At 45.8% G+C, this 20,254-nt stretch overlaps 1 protein-coding gene across 1 annotated transcript in view; it reads right to left on the bottom strand.

Annotated features, from left to right (window-relative positions):
* Nucleotides 1-20,254, bottom strand: part of ano10a (anoctamin 10a) — a 221,477-nt gene that overhangs the window by 140,356 nt on the left and 60,867 nt on the right. The window lies entirely within an intron of this gene.

Here is a 20,254-nt window from a genome sequence, read left to right as displayed (position 1 = left end):
CACTGGGAACGAATCCGACTTACTGCCGGAAATGCGGACCAAACTCTGGCATCGGTGATACAGGGACTGAACCGCCCTTATCAGTTGGCTCGGTACCCCGTACTCCCGAAGCACCCCCCCACAGAACCTCCCGAGGGACACGGTCGAACGCCTTCTCCAAGTCCACAAAACACATGTGACTGGTTGGGCGAACTCCCATTGCACCCTCGAGGATCCTGCTTAGGGTGAAGAGCTGGTCCACTGTTCCACGGCCAGGACGAAAGCCACACTGTTCCTCCTGAATCCGAGGTTCGACCTCCCGACGGACCCTCCTCTCCAGCACCCCTGAATAGACCTTACCAGGGAGGCTGAGGAGTGTAATTCCCCTGTAATTGGAACACACCCTCCGGTCCCCCTTCTTAAAGAGGGGAACCACCACCCCAGTCTGCCAATCCAGAGGCACTGTCCCCGATGTCCACGCGATGTTGTAGAGACGTGTCAGCCATGACAGCCCCACAACATCCAGAGCCCTTAAGAAATCCGGTCGGATCTCATCCACCCCCGGGGCCTTGCCACCGAGGAGTTTTTTAACTGCCTCAGTGACTTCGACCCCAGAGATTGGAGAGTCCGCCTCAGAGTCCCCAGGCCCTGCTTCCACAATGGAAGGCGTGTCGGTGGAATTGAGGAGGTCTTCGAAGTATTCTCCCCACCGACACACGACGTCCCGAGTCGAGGTCAGCAGCACGCCATCTCCACTGTAAACAGTGTTGACGTTGCACTGCTTCCCCCTCCTGAGACGCCGGATGGTGGACCAGAATTTCCTCGAAGCCGTCCGGAAGTCATTCTCCATGGCCTCGCCAAACTCCTCCCACGTCTGGGTTTTTGCCTCAGCAACCGCCGAAGCCGCGTTCCGCTTGGCCATCCGGTACCTGTCAGCTGCCTCCGGAGTCCCGCAGGCCAAAACGGCCCGATAGGACTCCTTCTTCAGCTTGACGGCATCCCTTACCGCCGTGTCCACCAGCGGGTTCGGGGATTGCCGCCACGACAGGCACCAATGACCTTACGGCCACAGCTCCGGTCGGCCGCCTCAACAATGGAGGCGCGGAACAAGGTCCACTCGGACTCAATGTCCCCCGCCTCCCCCAGGACGTGGGAAAAGCTCTGCCGGAGGTGGGAGTTGAAGCTCTTCCTGACAGGGGATTCCGCCAGACGTTCCCAGCAGACCCTCACAGAGCGTTTGGGTCTGCCAGGTCGGACCGGCATCTTCCCCCACCATCGGAGCCAACCCACCACCAGGTGGTGATCAGTTGACAGCTCCACCCCTCTCTTCGCCCGAGTGTCCAAAACATGCGGCCGCAAATCCGATGACACGACTACAAAGTTGATTATCGAACTGCGGCCTAGGGTGTCCTGGTGCCAAGTGCACACATGGACACCCTTATGTTTGAACATGGTGTTCATTATTGAAAATCCGTGTCGAGCACAGAAGTCCAACAATAGAACACCGCTCGGGTTCAGATCGGGGGGGGCCGTTCCTCCCAATCACGCCCTTCCAGGTCTCACTGTCATTGCCCACGTGAGCATTGAAGTCACCCAGTAGAACGACGGAGTCCCCAGAAGGAGCGCTCTCCAGCACTTCCTCCAGGGACTCCAAGAAGGGTGGGTACTCTGAGCTGCCGTTTGGTGCATAGACACAAACAACAGTCAGGACCCGTCCCCCCACCCGAAGGCGGAGGGAGGCTACCCTCTCGTTCACCGGGGTGAACCCCAATGTGCAGGCGCCCAGCCGGGGGGCAATAAGTATACCCACACCTGCTCGACGCCTCTCACCGTGGGCAACTCCAGAGTGGAAGAGAGTCCAGCCCCTCTCGAGATGGCTTGAACCGGAACCCAAAGTGTGCGTGGAGGCAAGTCCGACTATATCTAGTCGGAACTTTTCTGCCTCGCACACCAGCTCGGGCTCCTTTCCAGCCAGAGAGGTGACATTCCATGTCCCAAGAGCCAGCTTCTGCAGCCGGGGATCAGACCGCCAAGGTCCCTGCCTTTGGCCGCCGCCCAGCTTGCACTGCACCCGACCCCTTTGGCCCCTCCCACAGGTGGTGAGCCCATGGGAAGGGGGACCCACATTTCCTTTTCGGGCTGTGCCCGTCCGGGCCCCATGGGCGAAGGCCCGGCCACCAGACGCTCGCCTTCGAGCCCCGCCTCCAGGCCTGGCTCCAGAGGGGGGACCCGCGTCCGGGCGAGGGAAATCTGTGTCCATATTTTTTTTTTCATCATAAGGGGCTTTTTGAGCCGTGCTTTGTCTGGCCCCTCACCTAGGACCCGTTTGCCATGGGTGACCCTACCAGGGGCATGAAGCCCCAGACAACATGGCTCCTAGGATCATAGGGGCACGCAAACCCCTCCACCACGATAAGGTGACGACTCACGGAGGGGCCCTCACTACCATTAGGTTAAAAATATTGTACATTGTACCAATCTTTGTACTGCCCTTTGGCTTTCCCTGCTCTGCCTAAAACTCTGGCACTGCATTGTACACCATCGCTGTTGGTAAATAATAATAATAATAATAAACTTTATTTGTATAGCACCTATCATACAAGAAATGCAGCTCAAAGCGCTGTACAACAAAGAAAGAAATTATAAGCATTGAATGCTTCACATAGGAACAGACATAAAAAGAACATGAACACATTAAAACAAAAACATTAATGTATACATACACAATTAAAAGTCTAGGTTTCTACTAAACCTTAGTTAAAAACGTAAGACTAAAGGTTTCTACTACCTTAGTTAGAAACTTTAAAACTCACCTCAGACTTGTTTAACACACAAAACATCGCTTAAGAATAGAACACATGTTAAAACGCACTCTAACATGTACTGTGTGGACTCTAACCACGTACTTGACCCTTTTCTTATCTAGTGACTCGTCAGTAAAAGTCTAGGTTTCTACTAAACTTTAGCTGTGTCTGTGTGTATCTGTGTCACTTTCTTACTCCCTTTCTCATTTTCTCCCTATCTCTGTCTTCTCTACCTGTCTCTCTCTCCGTCTTCTCTAACTGTCTCTCTCTGTCTTTACTTAAATATTATTCTTGTCTCTCTTCTGTTTCTCTCATTACATGCTTAAGCCTTATCTGATTTGATTTCCATCCTCTACCCCTTCTTCTGCTCTGCTCTCTCTCAGAACTGTACGCACTTGTGTGTGTGTGTTTAAAAACTTTGAACTCACGTCAAGACTTGTTAAACACAAAACACCTCTTTAGATCATAGATGAGTGAAACTGATAATATAAAATAAAGATATATAAATAATAAAGTGAGCTTAAAATAGGAGCAAGTTTTAATAAAATAAAGAATAAAGCTTTAAGAAAAGGTAAAAAATAAAGGTAAAATTAAGCTTAAAATGAAATTTACAAAACATAATTAATTAAATGCTCGGGTAAAGAAATTAGTTTTAAGTTTTGTTTAGAAAATATCTAGCGAGCTGGCTTCCCTGATATCTATGGGCAGTGTGTTCCATAGTTTGGGGGCGTAATTAACAAAGGCTGCATCACCGATCTTCTTTCTGCTGTTGCTGGGAGCCTCCAATAAACCAGCAGCAGATGATCGCAGGGTTCTTGGAGGTATGTAGCTAACAAGAGAGTTAGCAATGTAGCTTGTCCCTGCCCGTTGAGGGGTTTGTATATGAGGAGAAGGACTTTAAAATCAATTCTAAATGTTACAGGAAGCCAGTGCAGAGCAGCTAGAACTGGTCTAATGTGCTCTCTCTTCTTGGTCCTGGTTAATAGCCGAGCTGCAGAGTTTTGGATGAGCTGAAGTCTATCAGTGGTTTTTTTTCGGGAGACCAGGAAAGAGTGCATTACAATAGTCAAGCCGGCTTGAAATAAAGGCATGAATCAGTTTCTCAGCATCATTTTGATTTATGAACGCTCTTACTTTTGCTATATTTCTAAGGTGGAAAAATGATGTTTTCGTCACCTTGTTAATGTGGGACCTGAAGCTTCGATCTGAATCTAAGATGACACCAAGACTTGTAACCTCGGATTTAATCCAGGGAGTTCATTTCCGCAAATTATTAAAAAGCATTTCTGTTTTTGTTTTGGGGCCGACTAGCAGGATTTCAGTTTTATCCTCGTTTAACTTTAAGAAATTGTTGCTCATCCATTTATTTATAGCCAGAAGACAGTTGGTGATGGAGCTTATAGGTGTAGCATCATTGGGTTCTGCAGATATGTACAATTGTGTGTCATCCGCATAACTATGGAAATATACATTGTGCTTTCTGATGATGTCACCAAGTGGCAGCATGTAAAGTGAGAATAATAGTGGACCAAGGCAGCTGCCTTTTGCAACCCCATAGCGGCTGTCATGTGTGTTGGACACATGCTCTCCTAAGATGACATAGAACTTTCTCCCTTTGATGTATGTTCTGAACCAGTTTAACACACAGTCCAAAAGACCAACTAACCTTTCAAGACGATTGATTAGGATATCATGCGCAATGGTATCAAACGCTGCACTTAGGTCTAAGAGGATAAGAATCGACACCTTGTTTTCATCAGAGTTTAGTCTGAGGTCGCTGATTATTTTAGTAAGAGCAGTTTCAGTGCTGTGGTATGTTCTAAAGTCTGACTGAAATTCCTCCAGGATATTGTTTTCTTTCAGAAACGAGTTTATTTGCACTGAAACTATCTTTTCAAGTATCTTACTGATGAAAGGAATGTTGGATATCGGCCTATAGCTGGTCAGTACATTTCCATTTAGGTTGGGCTTCTTTAGTAAGGGTTTTACCACAGCTGTTTTAAAGGCACTGGGAAGATGCCTGTTTGAAGAGATGTGTTTATAATGTTCAGGACATAACTTGAGCCACTGTTGAATACCCGCTTAAAGAATGCTGTAGGTACAGGGTCAATACATGAGGTGGAGGAGTTACACTCAGTGACAGTCTTGCAAAGCTCATTCAATGTAATACAGGTGAATTTTCCCATGGTTACACCATTTTTATAGGATTCACTGAGATCATCTATGTCTATATCAGCAACAATACTGGCTCTGATTGAAGTTATCTTACTAGTCAAGAATAATGCGAGTTCTTCACATTTTGATGCAGAGAACTGTGGGGGTGTGGGGGCAATGTTGAGTAGTTGATCAATAGTGGAGAATAATATTCTAGAGTTTCCAGTGTTCTCTGTAATAATCTTGGAAAAGTAATCCTTTCTTGCCAGACATATTATTTTATTATAAGCAGTAATGGCGTCTCTGTATATATCACGATGAACTGTGAGTCTAGTTTTCCTCCATTTTCTTTCAGCTGCCCAACAGATTCTCTTGGTTTGCCTAACATTGCTATTGTTTAACCATGGGGAGATTCTGTCAGTACTTTTCCTTTTAACCTTTAGGGGTACAGCAGTATTCAGAGCAGACAACAAGATACTATTGAAATGTTCAACATGTCATTTAAAGAGCAGTCATAGTTGTATGGCTCAAATGACCTCATAATATCAGAAAACTCTGCTTCAGTCTGCTCATCTAGGAATCTCTTTTGAACTAGAATTTCCCTTTTAGTCTGTGTTAAGGTTAGCTTTACATTATAAGATACACAGTGATGGTCAGAGATAGGCAATTCACATACAGAGACATTATCAATGTCTAGTCCTGTTGTTATTACTAAGTCCAAAGTGTTACCATGCTGGTGAGTGGCTTCATTAATGTGTTGGGTAAGATTAAAACTGTTTAGTAGGTTTACTAGTTCTATAGCTTTGGAGTAGTTCTTTTTATTAATATGAATATTTAGGTCTCCATTCAGGATTAATCTGTCATAGTTAGTGATTCCAAGTGAAATCAACTCTGAGAATTCCTGTAGAAATAGTGATGAGTATTTTGGTGGCCGATATAATGTGATAATGAGTACTGGTAACTTTGTTTTAAGTTCAAGAGCGAGATATTCAAATGATGAGAATTCACCAAGGTCAATGTTATTACCCACAAACTGTGTAGAGAAAATAGCTGCTATTCCCCCGCCCCTTTTTTCATGTCCGACAGACTGATGGAACTTGTAGTTTGGAGGACAAGCTTCCATCAGTGTTGCTACACCATTGTTATTGTTTAGCCAGGTCTCAACCAAACATATACAGTGCAGATTCCTTTCAATGATCAGATCATTTACCAAGAAAGATTTGTTAGCCAAAGATCTAACATTCAAAAGAGCTAATTTCAGTTGTTGTGTTTCAATAACAGGGACTGGTTTTGGCTGGACATTAAGACATGTAAGGTTACTGAAACGAGTAACAGATGGTCTATGGTTACTACGATGTGTTTGACCATACCTACCACCGGCTGTTTAATATTACCGGTATGTTTAAAGAGGTGGCATGGGGTCTGTCTCATCTTTGTCTTATACCTGAGCATCCGTTGTTGCTGCTGTTTAGTAGTCCATCAGTTTGACTGGCAGCTTTAAACAGTTCCTTAATTTGTGATTGTGGTGGGGGGGAATTTGTGATTGAGGGGGAGGTGGGCAGGGGGATCGTTGGGTCCTTGATAGGCACAGAGACATCCTTTGAGTGCCTTGGGTGATCTGGAGCAGAGGGTCTGGTGAGGTGGGATGTGATGGATGGAGGGGGGTGTGCAGGAGGGGGAGTGTGTGCTGTCCTTGATGGTCCACGTGGGAGGGGGGAGTGGGGGAGAGGGATCCTGGGAGGAGGGAGGGGGGGGAGATTGCGTGCTGACGTCTTCGGTGCGCTATCCTTTGTGCGTCGCCAGCTGTCTTCTCTTATCTTTGACAGGACACCATGTCTTTGATATGGTGTCCCAACGGCGTGACGAATGTTGGCACTGAGTAGCCTGGATCCGTAGATGTTTGGATGTATCCCATGAAGCGGTCTTTACAATTCCAAAAGATATTGAAATTGTCAATAAACTGTATACCATGTTTGAAGCACTCCGATGTCAGCCATGTATTTAGGCCAAGAAGTCTACTAAAAGATTCCGTTCCTTTGTTTAAGGTTGGAATGGGGCCAGAGATGTACACACACCGTGACTGATTTAGCAACAGGGTCAAGTCTTTTTTCAGAATCTCAGACCCAGTTTTCTTTTGTAGAATGTCGAAAGACCCGGTGTGGATAATGATTCTCATATTTCTTGGGCATGTATTTAAGATAACTGGAATCAGCTCTGCAATTTCAGATACAGACATGTTATTCATGCTAATGTTTGCAGTCTTTGTCATTTTAACAAATTTAGTTACTGAGTCTCCAATCAAGAGAGTGTGTGTTTCAGTTCTGGAGTTAGCAAAGTTTCTTCTGGCCCTCGGCCTGTCAGTGGCTTGGGGGCTGTTCCTGGGGTTGTGATTAGCCTTAGCGCTAGCAGTGTGATTAGTATCTGCGGCTTCATTACAGTTATTATCCAACATTTCATCCCTTGCCAGTAGTTCATACCTGTTATGTAGTGGGAGTTCAGGTGTAGGAGTGAGTGTTGATGCTTTCATATCTAATCTCTTGCCCGGTTTGCCTCTCCGGCTGACAGCTGGTGTTGATGTTTTTGGCCTGGCTCCATTGCGATGCCAGTAAGCGGTTGTCGTCGGAGCCTCTGCAGCTAATCCAGGGTTGCGGACGACATCAGAGAACATCCTGGGAGTTTCCACCACTAGTTCAATAGTGTTAGGACATATCCAGGGGAGTGTGTCGGTCAGATCTGTAACGGGAGCCTCCACGTTGATAGCCCCGTGTATAACAATCTGTGTCTGTCCGTTAGCATTTGGTGCTACTTTGGCTACATGATAAGAGTCAATGAGCTGTTCCACAGCTGCTACTGAGTCCGTGAATTTGTCATTTTCACATATCTGATGTAGTGTTTCAATCTGTATTCCAAGCTGCGTTTCAAGATGGGTTATCCTCTGATTCAGTCGCTTACACTCCGTGCAGCTTACCGGTTTTGATGGGTTTGGAGACATGTCGGAGCCCTCTTACACACACCGCTGAGTCAATCGTAGTATCGGGACGGATGGACAAAGTGTTCTGCGCCTGGGATGGAATGCCCACCCACAAATGTGATTCTCTGTTCTGTTTTAAGCTTCGAATCACAAGTTACATTACTTTCTGTTTCAGCAGGTGGCACATCTGCTTGACAAGAATTGTTTGTCGCATCATTTTGATTATCAGATACTTCCTCATCTCCATGAGCACTTTCAATATCATAGATGTCAGATAAATTTTCTGAGTCATTCTCAGCATCTGTTTTATTTTCAGGAGCATCTTGAATTTATGTTATTTTTTCATCGAGCAAATTCAACCGAGACTGGTGTGTACGTACCAGAAGACCTCCATGCCTGATAAACACCACAGACCCATCCTGTCCAATAACTATGGCTGGGCCCTTCCACTCTGTACTGTCAGCTCGTTTGTAGAACACTTTGTCTCCTGTCTCATACTTTTCATCTGTGGGCCTAAGCTGTTTACGTAGTGCTCTTCTTATTGTTTCAGAACATTCTACCTCAGTGAAAGCTCTCCTGGCTGCATGTAATGCTGATATGTGCTGACCTACTCTAGTGCTCAGTGTATTTCCCTCCAAAGCAGGTAGTTGATCAATCATACTGTTTTTAGACATAAGACCCCACACCCATTTTCCTTTTTGACCTTTAAGAGGATTTCTGTCAGTGTCATGTTGTGTCTCTCCAACAGTCCATTGCTCCACCGACTGTATGCTGCTGTGGTCTTTGCCTCGATGTTTAAAGTTTTCTGCCATGTTTCTTATCTCTTCATTGTTGAACTCTTCTCTGTTGTCACTGTAGATCCGTTTTGGTGCTCCATGGACACTTATCCAAGAATGAATGAAAGAGTTTACTATCTCTGATGGCTTCTTGGTCCTCACAATGTTTCCTGCGCTGAACCGTGTGAAATGGTCAATGATGTGACCATACACCAGGCTCCAGCTCATGATGATCCATTGCCACAGTCTCATTGTACTCCGAAGCCAGGGGCAAACCAACAGCTGGCTTGGGTTTGGTCAGACTGTATTTTGGCATATTTCACAATTTTTGATGATCTCCTGTAGGATGACAGGACAGTCCTGATCATTATTTCCAGAGCTTTGGATGAACTTCTGGAATCTGTCTGCAGAGGAATGGCCAAATTGCTTATGTAGTTTCAGGAGAAACCCTTTTCCTTCTTGGACATGTCTGCAGTTACAACTAGGACATCAACTTGTTCACAGCTTTCTCCTATTTGTACATCTCGAATGTCCACATAATAGTGACCAGAACTGGTGAGCTCAAGAGGCACCTGTTGCTTGAACATTTCCACTTTGTCATTCTCCATGTCCAACACAGTTCCTGCTCTTTTAAGAGACATTGTGCTCAAAAGAAGAGGAATATCAACTGGGACCACTTCAGTGACATTTAATTTGTCCTATTTTTGCTGGAATTTTCACTTTTCTATTCGAATACACAACCTGACCGTCTCCAAATTTGAAAGACCGAGAGCTGGAAGATTCAGTCTGCATCAGTTTTTCTATTTGTCTCTTACTTAGGTCCTACATATAGTTGTCCAGCCACTTTTGGCCACAGACCGGGCGTGTACATGCAGTGTAAATTATAGCAGATCCTAAAGATTCTGTTAGGAAGATTTCTGAGTCTGTTATTGTCGCTTTAGTGAACAGAGTTATGTTACACTCTTCCACATTCTCATCTTCAGTCAACTTCACATCGTTTTGTCGGTGAGGTCAGTCTTTCGCCCAGTGGTACGTGCTCTGACAGATAGCGCATCTGGTCCGCCTACCATACTTGTCGAGCGGGTTGGTTCCTTGCTGTGGCTGCTCCTGGGGAGATCGCGCTGGGGCGATAAGCCGCTCCTCCGCGTAAAACACCCTGTCGGTCTTTGCTCCGTGAAGAACGCGGCATTTTGACTTTCACCCCCGTTGTATGTTCCACTTCCTGTCTTCCCTCCAAAAATCTGTTTTAACGCAGACTTCATGGACACAAAAGTGAGGTCCGTGCACGCGGTCAGAGCGAGCTGTCTGGCTTTCTCCTCCAGGCACGCTGTGTCCAAAAGCTTGAAAGCGAGCACCGCATCGGGTAGCGTCATGTTGTACCTCTTCATGCGATTATATCTTTGCTCAAAGTCAATGATATAGTTTGTCTTTAGCTACTAAGTCAAAAGACGAGTAGGCTTCATAAGCACGGTCCTTTTCTTCTCTCAGAAACACTGCATCTAGTTTTGTCAGCAAAGTTTCCATACCATCATCCTTGTGCAGGTCTTCTGCGGGTATTTCAAGCGCCGTATATCTGGCTCTTCCCTCGAGCCCAAGTGCCACTGCGAGGGCTTGCTTTTTCTTGTCCAACTCCGTAACAAGCCTCCAAATACTAACTTCATTTTTCCAGCACTCGTATAGTCGTGCTTTATCAAACTTCGGCGGTACTCTATAATTGGAAACCATTCTCTGCTACCATGTAAATTCCAATATACGACGAAGCTCGTCAAAGACACCTTTATTCGGCCTCGTTTTTCACTCAACCGCACTCTGCGACATAACAGCAAAAAAAAACTCGCAACACTTCCGTAACCGCACCCTTACCCACAATGCATAGCATCGGGAGTTAACAGCTCAAGCATATTATTAACTAAATCAACTTGGCATTGCTGTATTCAAAACAAATTGATATCAATTGTGATGCAGACTTACAGTTTTATGCTGTATTCAAATCGTATTCAAACCTCCAGTTTATTTGTTATTGCTGTACTGAAATCGTTGCTGTATTCAAATCATATTCTTCAAATCATAACTTCCACCTAATTTGCTATAGCTGTATTCAAATCATATGTTATCCTGGTCAAATTTCTGTTTTCTTTTGTTTCTCTCTTTACATCATTACAGCAGTATCATAATTAGTACTGTAGTACAGTAGATTGTGCGTCTGCCAGTGAAACCTTGGTTGTAATTGGGACGGGACTAGATAAGCAGAATTGCTTCAATGCGCTTCCCCTTCCGACAAGACGTGGAAAACAAAATGTGAAATGAAGTTGTGATAAGTGTTTTATACTTGCCAAAATAGACAAATTAAATCAAGTGACAGTCCATTTACCATTTGACTGTAAGCTGCCATGCGAGTTGGGAAAGTAACGAATTTCAGAGAGGAATGATGATGTGGTTTCAGAGGGCAATAAATCGTACTATGGTTAAAGAGGTAATGTGACGTGATGTGTTTGCAATTAAAATCTAGATGTTTTAAAAGAGGTGACATCAGGGACAGACAGTAGCAAGGTTTGAATGCTTCTGTGATGAAAAACAGCGAGGCCACCTGCCCAACCAGCAGTCCGGGCCTTACTGAGGTATTTATATCCAAGAAGGCAGCGCTCGTTGAGGACAGAGTACGCCTCAGGCTGTTGCCAGGTTTCTGTCAGAAAAAGAATGTCAATATTCTTTGTAATGTGGCCATTGAAGAGTCCAGCTTCATTTGTCAGTGACATAGTTTTGTAGTTCTAGTGTGGAATGGCTTGCAGATGATACTGTGATCCACTCCAGGACCATACCTATCTGTCCACACGAGTACCTGCCTTTTGTGACTGGAGTTGCAGTGTTCTGATGACGCAGTGTTGATATTGCATGGCAGTACGCGCTGCCAACCAGAAGGATGTGGTTGGTAGCTGATGGTTAGCGCAGTCACTGACCGACAAAACAAGCCGAAAACCAGATCCTCAGTGGAGGTATTCGGGTCGGCAGGGTAATTGGAATTGACCAGAAGTTAAGTTAAAGTTAAAGTCCCAATGATCGTCACACACACACCTGGGTGTGGTGAAATTTGTCCTCTGCATTTAACCCATCCCCGTGTGATTTTAATCCATCCCCTGGGGGAGAGGGGAGCAGTGAGCAGCAGCGGTGCCGCGCTCGGGTATCAGTTGGTGATCTAACCCCCCAATTCCAACCCTTAATGCTGAGTGCCAAGCAGGGAGGCAATGGGTCCCATTTTTATAGTCTTTGGTATGACCCGGCCGGGGTTTGAACCCACAACCTTCCAGTCTCAGGGCGGACACTCTACCACTAGGCCACTGAGATGGAGCGCAAAGGTAACAGTAGAATAATTTTACAAGGCACATTAATTCACCAAGATTGTACCTTCGGCCACAATGTGATGTAGGATTCTGGTTCAGGTGGGACATTGAAAAGAAGACCAGATAAAAGGAAAAACTTCAATGTAAGTATTAAGTGGACACTCCGTCATCATGTGCTGTTGGAGGCAGAATGTGCCAAGATTGTACCTTTGGCCACAATGTGATGTAGGATTCTGGTTCAGGTGGGACATTGAAAAGAAGACAAGATAAAAGGAAAAACCTCAATGTAAGTATTAAGTGGACACTCCGTCATCATGTGCTGTTGGAGGCAGAATGTGCTTTGCTCCCATTCATTTCTGAATGCAGCCTTAAAAAAATTGATAATCTTTATTTTGCATTTTAAAAGTCAAATAAGTGTATAAAGTGTTTAAGGGTGGGTAAGGGAGGTGCTTATTCGCCATCTCCATCTAACCCCCAAAACAAACGTCAACCTCTAATTTTACAGACATGGCGTGTTAGGGTTGACAAATTATCTTGATCGTATGATAATGTTGGAATGTAGACTAGAATTATTAACTTTGTTTAAACCTTTTACCTTTCCTTGACTCTGGAAAGTTTAACCATCCAGTTGTTGAAACTTTCAGAATGGTGTGGAAACATTCGTGCTTAGTCATCTAAAATACTCCACTAGTTTCTGTTTACACAACATCGTAAAACACCCCCTGCTCTGTTTCCCCCAGATGCCGGGGGTTTCACCAAACCTGTCACCCCCACCCGCTCGTTCTCAATAAATATGCTCTTGCAAGAATCCAAAGTCAGACTTCGTTTGAACATCGCTGTATGCACAGTGACGAACGATTTCTCCACTTGCAAGTGCTCAAAGGGCATACTGTCTCCCGTGTGGTTCTTGCAAATAAGTTAGAGTGAGAACCACTCTAACATTTTGGTGCCATGACCCGAAACTATAACATACCCACTGCTGATGGACGGAGGAGGACGTGCTGCACACTGTCGACAGGCCGGTGTCCATTAGGAGGACCTGGTAAAGAAAGACCTGGGAAGAAAATTCCTCGCTGGGCCAATATCTTAGGTCTGCCTTCGTTTGACAACAGTGGATTGACGGGATCCGGAAGTGCAACGAACCAGGTGACAAGTAAGTAAAAGCCCTAAAGTTGTGTGATTGTGCTGATGTGAAATGCGTAAAAATAAAGTGACAGGACAGAAGTCCCATGGAAGGAGGGGGTGTTGAGTACTACTTCACGTTGGCAGGGCTGGGTAACAGGACTGTTGTGTTTCGTTCCCAGGGAAGGAGGGGGTGTTGTAGAGTACCCCCTCTGGATGAGGTGGCTCTTCTAAAGAGTACTTTGCGTTGGCAGGGAAAGAAAATTTGTGTGGTTGAGAGTGTGACTGGTAGGATAAATTGACTAAAAAGCAATTCTAGCATTAATCCACGGTAATAACACAGGCTAGTAATTTGTTGAAAGGTCAATTTAAACCTGCATTGAGGATCCTCAAAGAAAAAAAATATAAAAAAATTGTAAGAACGTAACATACTAAATCAAGATGGGAAATGGAAACTGTAAATCTCCAAATAAAGGAGCTCTTGAAGGAGATGAGAAGTGCATGGCGAGTAGATTTCTTAATTGTAGGCAATATATGCCAAAGTGGAAGAAAATGTATGGAGTAGAAGGAAAGTTGAAATGTGGAAGCAGTGGTAAAATTTTTGGAGTAATGTGGCTGGGAAGAAAAGTAACTGAGAAAGGAAAGGAAAGAGAGAGGATTGAAATGTGCTAGAAAGTCTTTGAAAGTGTCACAAGAGATAAGAGAACAAATTCAAGAGACAAAGCATAGAAAGATGAAAGGTGATGAGGCCGCAAGTGTTTGTCGGACCGAAAGGCATTGAGGCCCCAATGCGCAGGCGCACTGTTTCAAGCTCAAGGCGCGGCTCAAGAAGAGGAGCTTTCCGTTCCTATGCAAAACATCTAACCAAATTTAACAGACCCGAACCCTCCCCCATATAACAGCAAAACCTGTCATTGTCAGATTATTAGAACTCCTGTACATACAAAAAGTACGACAATGCTGATTGTATGCCCAATGACAAATTATGTGTGCACACTAAAGTTAAAATTTGCAAATCAAGTGGTAAAGAAATACAAATTGCTTCTAAAAGATAAATAGAGAATTGGAATGTGCTGTCCTCGCGCGTGTGGGTGGGAACCGGCTTCATAATCAATTGCAGGAAATGGCCAGCCTGTGACGAATCATTGATGCCGGGCCCCTCCCCTCGCGCGCGAGAGCTGTGCATGTGTGTGCCTATATATTAAAATGATGAAATTGGCTAAATTTGTGTGCAAAGAAATTTGCTAGACAGCGGTAGTTTTGATTTGCACCGCAAAACAGAAACAATTTTAAAAAATAAAAAAAGAGGAAAAAAAAAGAAATCTGTGGGCAGAAACTGGTCCACACTAGTGCACATTAGTGTCTAGCCCTCATGAGAAATTCGAAAAACAAAAGACAGAACATGTTTTCAAGAATTGGATGAAGCAAAATTGTGAATTTGAGACAATGCAATGCTACATTTAAGAGAAATAATGGAAAATATAAGGAAAAGGAACGTGAGTTGAGAATGATATATGAATGTTGTGTGAGGAGCTTGAAGAGAGTGAGACCAATATGTAATGAAAAGGCTCCTTTTTGGAGACTGTGTGTGAGATGCAAATGAGCAAGGATGAATAATTGCCTGAATGAAAGGAAAATACAGGTTGAATGGTTGAAGTTGTTGGAGACTACTATGGAAAATTAGTAAAACAACTTTGAAGGAAGAGTGATTTTGAGCAAGTTAAATGCTAAGAAGAAAAAAAAAGTTGCTTTTGGATTAATAATTAACTAGAAAAAAAACTGGAGAACCAGTAACACACGCAGAAGATGTGTGAACTGGGAAACTGAGTAGCGTTTTAGAAAGAAAGTCAAATTAAATGATGATAGAGTCATATGTAGAAAAGAACACATCCTCCGAAAAGGTTTGTCAAGGTGTGAGGCATGGGCGTCGCCAAGCCTCAGAAGGAGGGAGAGTGTGGTACAGAGAGTGGAAGATAGTAGTAATACAACACTTTACTACATATACATTCTCTAATACATATGGAGTCATACCATTAAGTTAAAAACATTTTCTCAAACTTTTCAAACTTTTGCTGTAAGCAATCGGAAGATAATTGAAAAGTGACTAAAGAAGCTATGAGGAAGTGGTGTAGCTGTTGGAAGGGAACACACGTATGCGCTTCCTTGACTAATCAACATTTGTTTGACTGATAAGGAGGTGGGCAAAGGAACCATCTGCTACAGGACTTAACGTCCATTCCCCCAGTCCAAATCCAACCAAGATCAGAGAATCTCCTTTAAAACAGGAGGCAATAAATGGGAAAGCCCCTGTCATAAATACTCTTTGGTCAGGAGAAATCATTAGGAAGTGCTCAGACTCTCCTTGCAAACACTCATTTGCCCAGTTCGAAAGGGCAATGAAATTGATTGGTGAATCATACAAGATTTACGAGCAGTGAATGATGCAGGACATATGAGCCCCAAATGTGCCCGATCTACACACACTACAGACATGCAGAACAATGCTCCATAATTGGAAAAACAAAAGTGGATGACAAATGGTGCAATAATGGATAAAGATGATATCTGCCGGATCAATAACAAACCCGTTTTACCAAAATTGCTTTTTAAGGCAACAGCAATTGTGACACGTCATGAGTCAACAGGAGGGATGATTTACCCTTGGTTTGGATTCTTACTAAAAAAAACACTTTTTTAAAGCATGTACTGTTTGTGTGAAGCATAATCCACATGGAAACCTAAAAGAAGCTCTTTATGAGAATCACTCCCACTTCAGAAGAGTTAACACCTTTTGAAAACAAACTGAAAGATGTGTCAAATGCAAATTTACTGCCGCTTGATTTTTTTTTCCGACAGGTCAACAACCCCATCAAGCCAGGAGACTGGGTCGACATAAAGGTTGTCAAAAGGAATAACTGGGCCAGCCACGGTGCGAGGGACCATTCCAAGTCTTGCTGACTACCCCCACCGCAGTGAAGTTTGCTGAAAGGCCCAGCTGGATTCACCTCAGCCACTGCAAGTTACAGAGAGTGCTGGACCCCATTTTCGGAGTGGTGGAGAAGTTCTGACTACAAAGGGGCTCCATCGTTTAAGGTGGTGCGTCTCAATGTCAGTGAAGAATTCAGATCCCCACTCTGACAGGCAATGGGATGTACCGGTACACCGGTACGTCTCTGCCAACCTAATAGCAAGGGGGACTCCACATGCCAGGTGGATCCTCTGCTGCGTTGTGGTTGTAGCGTGCTATGGTCTATTGACTCATCTGAATGGACCCATTGACAAGTCAAACAGAGTAGAAGATGGAACCATGAGGTCATGGGACCCCAGAAAACACAAAAGAAACAAACCCTTAGTACCAGTATGTAAAGTTCACTGTGAGATCCTACACAGGAGGGGTGCTATGTGTGTTCCAAACTTCCCCCTTCCCCCACGCAAGTTCACCTGGAGGCCAAAGTGATGGACATGAGTGAAGCGAAATGTATGGCCTCTATGGGAGGAGTTGGATGCCAACACCATGCTGTCAGTGATGCTACCCCTACCGCCCTGGACTCACAGAAAGGAACCTGTGATCGAACTCTTTTGGATTAATCTCAATGTGACTGTTGAAGGACGAAAGATGCCACAAGTGGCCTAAACAAAAAGGCTACCTGGAATGAACTATAAATCCTAATCCAAGGAAATGAAACCCACAAATGCATTGACGACGACTGCTCTCCTGGAGGAAACTGGATGGGAGCTTTGGACATCACCGCTGAGTGCCAGGATAGGAGAGCCATTTCAAGTGGTGAGGGCTCTCCGACCAACATGGCTGCACCATCAAATGGAACCTACTTCATACAGAATGGCTGGTGGCTTTGTGGTCACAAGGGTTGTCCGATGCTGCCCGCCAACTGAACAGGAGTGTGTGCACCAGTGTAGATAACAGACCACACCTACAAGATACAACATCATCAGCTGACGATGGCACACAACTCATCTGGACGTCGACACAGGGCTATTACGACCTTTGAACCACATGATCCCGTCTGGGGTACGAATGTCCCGGACAAGCATAAAGTGTGGTCCGTCGGAGACAAAGTCGTTCATGCGCATTTTCTTGGATTGGAGTTGGAAAACAATCACTCTTCATCGAGACACTGAACTATCATTTTCAATATTTTGTGAATCTCTCGCTGCAAGTCAAGATGGAAAAAACAGAGAGATTCAGGCTATTAGACTAATGGTCTTGCAGAATAGGATGGTTCTGGACTTAATGACTGCGGCGCAAGGTGGCGTATGCCACATTAGTGGGACTTCCTGTTGCACATACATAACAGGAGAAAATGACACACATCAACAACGACATGAACTCACTGAAGAACTTACAGCAGGCCATGTCGGAGGACAAAATCCCACATCAATGGGATTTCTTTTCATTGCTATTCTCTGGTGCCAGGTGGCAACTGCTTTTGAAACTTGTGATTTCTGTGCTTGTTGTGCTCATTTACGACCTGTGTTATCTCAAGTTTGAAGTCAGCTGTATCAAGATCTGTGTCTTCTACCGTAGCTGCAGTACAAATACATCTCACCACCACGGTGAGTCGCTCTCTGTTTCTTTGTCTTATTTTGTGTGTTTTCTGTGTCCTCTGCTGTCCATCCCGGATCACTTTTACCAGAGAAGCGCTGTTAAACATCGGACAGTCTTCTTCTGGTATTTTCTCTCCTGTTCTCTCTGATTCAGACTGTTTGTCGGAGATTTTAGCCGGCGCGGCGGTGCTATACAAGCTAGCACGACGACGACGACGCCGAAAACGAGCCGGAGCCCTCGTAAAGCTGAGGCAGAGAGGGTTCCGTTCTGCCCTACCGTCAATTCATCTGGCGAATGTTCGCACCCTGGCGAAAAAGATGGACGAACTGCTGCTCCTCACTTCAAGGAACACGGACTTCAGCAAATCCGCCGCGCTGTGTTTTGTTGAAACGTGGCTTAGTGGACGGACCCCCCACCATGCCGTGGAGTTAGCTGGGTTTGGCTAATGCGTGCAGTTCGCAGCGCGGAGCTCTCCGGAAAATCAAAGGGAGGTGGTCTGTTTCTACATTAATGAGCGTTGGTGTACTGATGTCACGGTGTTGAAAGAGTTTTGCAGCCCTCTACTAGAAACACTTTTCATAAACTGCCGGCCCGTTCTATTCACCACGGGAGTTCTCCTCGATCGTCATGGCTGCTTTTTACATTCCACCACACGCACGTGCGAGTGAAGCCACGCAAATGCTGGCTGACCAGGTGACAGGCATGGAGAAACTTCTACCAAATTTACTAATCATTGTTCTGGGTGATCTTAACGGGGCGAACCTCGCACAGGAACTCCCCAGATACAGACAGCACATAACGTGTCCGACCAGAGGGGCACAGACACTGGACCACTGCTACACCGTAATTAAGGATGCATGCCACTCTGTGGCTCGTGCAGCTTTAGGACTCTCGGACCACTCTCTAGTTCATCTGATCCCGGCCTACAGGCAGAAAATAAAAACTTCTAAGCCTGTGGTGAGGACTGTGAGGAAGTGGACAGTGGAGTCAAGGCAGGACCTCCAAGCCTGCTTTGACAGCACCGATTGGGGAGTTTTTGAGGCTGCAAATTCAGACCTGCATGAACTCACTGACACTGTCACATCAGACATCAGTTTTTGTGAGGATCTGTGTGTGCAGACTAAGACCTTCTGCACGTACAACAACGACAAACCTTGGTTTACACCGAACCTCAGGAGGCTGCTCAAAATCAAGGAGGAGGCCTACAGGAGCGGCGACCGGGACCTGTTCAAGCAGACCAGAAACACACTGAACCGAGAGGTCAGGAAAGCCAGGAGGTGTCACGGGGAGAGCCTGGAGAGACACCTCTCTGCCAATCCTGATCCCTCAACAGTGTGGAAAGGTCTGCAGAGCATTACGGGCTTCAAGAAACGACCCCCCCCCGTCCTGTGGAGAGCCCAAGGCTTGCTAACCAGCTAAACAGGTTCTACTGCAGGTTTGATCGGTCCTCCCACACAACAGGACCTCCTGCAGCACAATGTACATACTCACCTCCCCCCACAACCGCTCTGTCCACACCTCCATCACCGTTGTCACCTACTCTCTCTCTTGCAGAAGCCGCGCCCGCACTCCAGATCCGCGATGAGAAAGTGCGCCAGATGTTCCAGAGACAAAAGATCAGGAAGGCACTGGGCCCAGACGGCGTGTCACCTTCCTGCTTGAAAGTCTGTGCTGAGCAGCTGGCACCCACCTTTGCACGGATCTTCAACCGTTCCCTGGAGCAGTGTGACGTGCCCTCGTGCTTCAAGAGCTCCACCATCGTTCCAGTGGCCAAGAAGCCCGCCATCACAGGTTTGAATGACAATAGACCTGTCGCTCTGACATCTGTGGTCATGTAATCTTTCGAGAGGTTAGTGCTGAACCACCAGAAGGATGTCACGGGCCCCCTGCTTGACCCCCTCCAGTTTACCTACCGGGCAAACAGGTCGGTAGATGATGCGGTCAACATCTACATCCTGCACCACCTGGACACCCCAGGAACGTGCACCAGGATCCTGTTTGTGGACTTCAGCTCGGCGTTCAACACCATCGCTCCTGACATCCTCCAACAGAAGCTCATCCAGCTCGCGGTGCCTGCCTCCACCTGTCAGTGGATCACCATCTTCCTGACCAACAGGAGAAAGCGTGTGAGGCTGGGGAGCATCACCAACACCTGCCGCTGACCATCGACGGTGCTGTGGTGGAGAGAGTGAGCGGCACCAGGTTCCTGGGGGTGCACATCAGTGAGGATCTCTCCTGGTCCACCAACACCGCATCACTGGCGAAGAAGGAAGCGTGTGCTCCTCCGGCCGTCATGACTACATTTTACCGTGGCACCATTGAGAGCGTCCTCTCCAGTTGTATTGCTGTTTGGGGTGGTAGCTGCACTGACTACAACATGAAGGCCCTCCAGCGCATAGTGATCACGGCTGGTAAGATTATTGGTGCTTCACTCCCCTCCTTGAAGGACATTTACACCTCCCATCTCACCCGCAAGGCGACCACGATTGTGAGTGATGTGAGTCACCCCGCTCACTCTTTGTTCGATCTTCTGCCCTCTGGGA

The sequence above is a fragment of the Syngnathus acus genome, chromosome 5 (assembly GCF_901709675.1).
Source record: "Syngnathus acus chromosome 5, fSynAcu1.2, whole genome shotgun sequence".
Taxonomy (NCBI): domain Eukaryota; kingdom Metazoa; phylum Chordata; class Actinopteri; order Syngnathiformes; family Syngnathidae; genus Syngnathus; species Syngnathus acus.
Note: the sequence above shows the minus strand (reverse complement) of the source record. Positions and strands in the feature narration are given on the sequence as shown.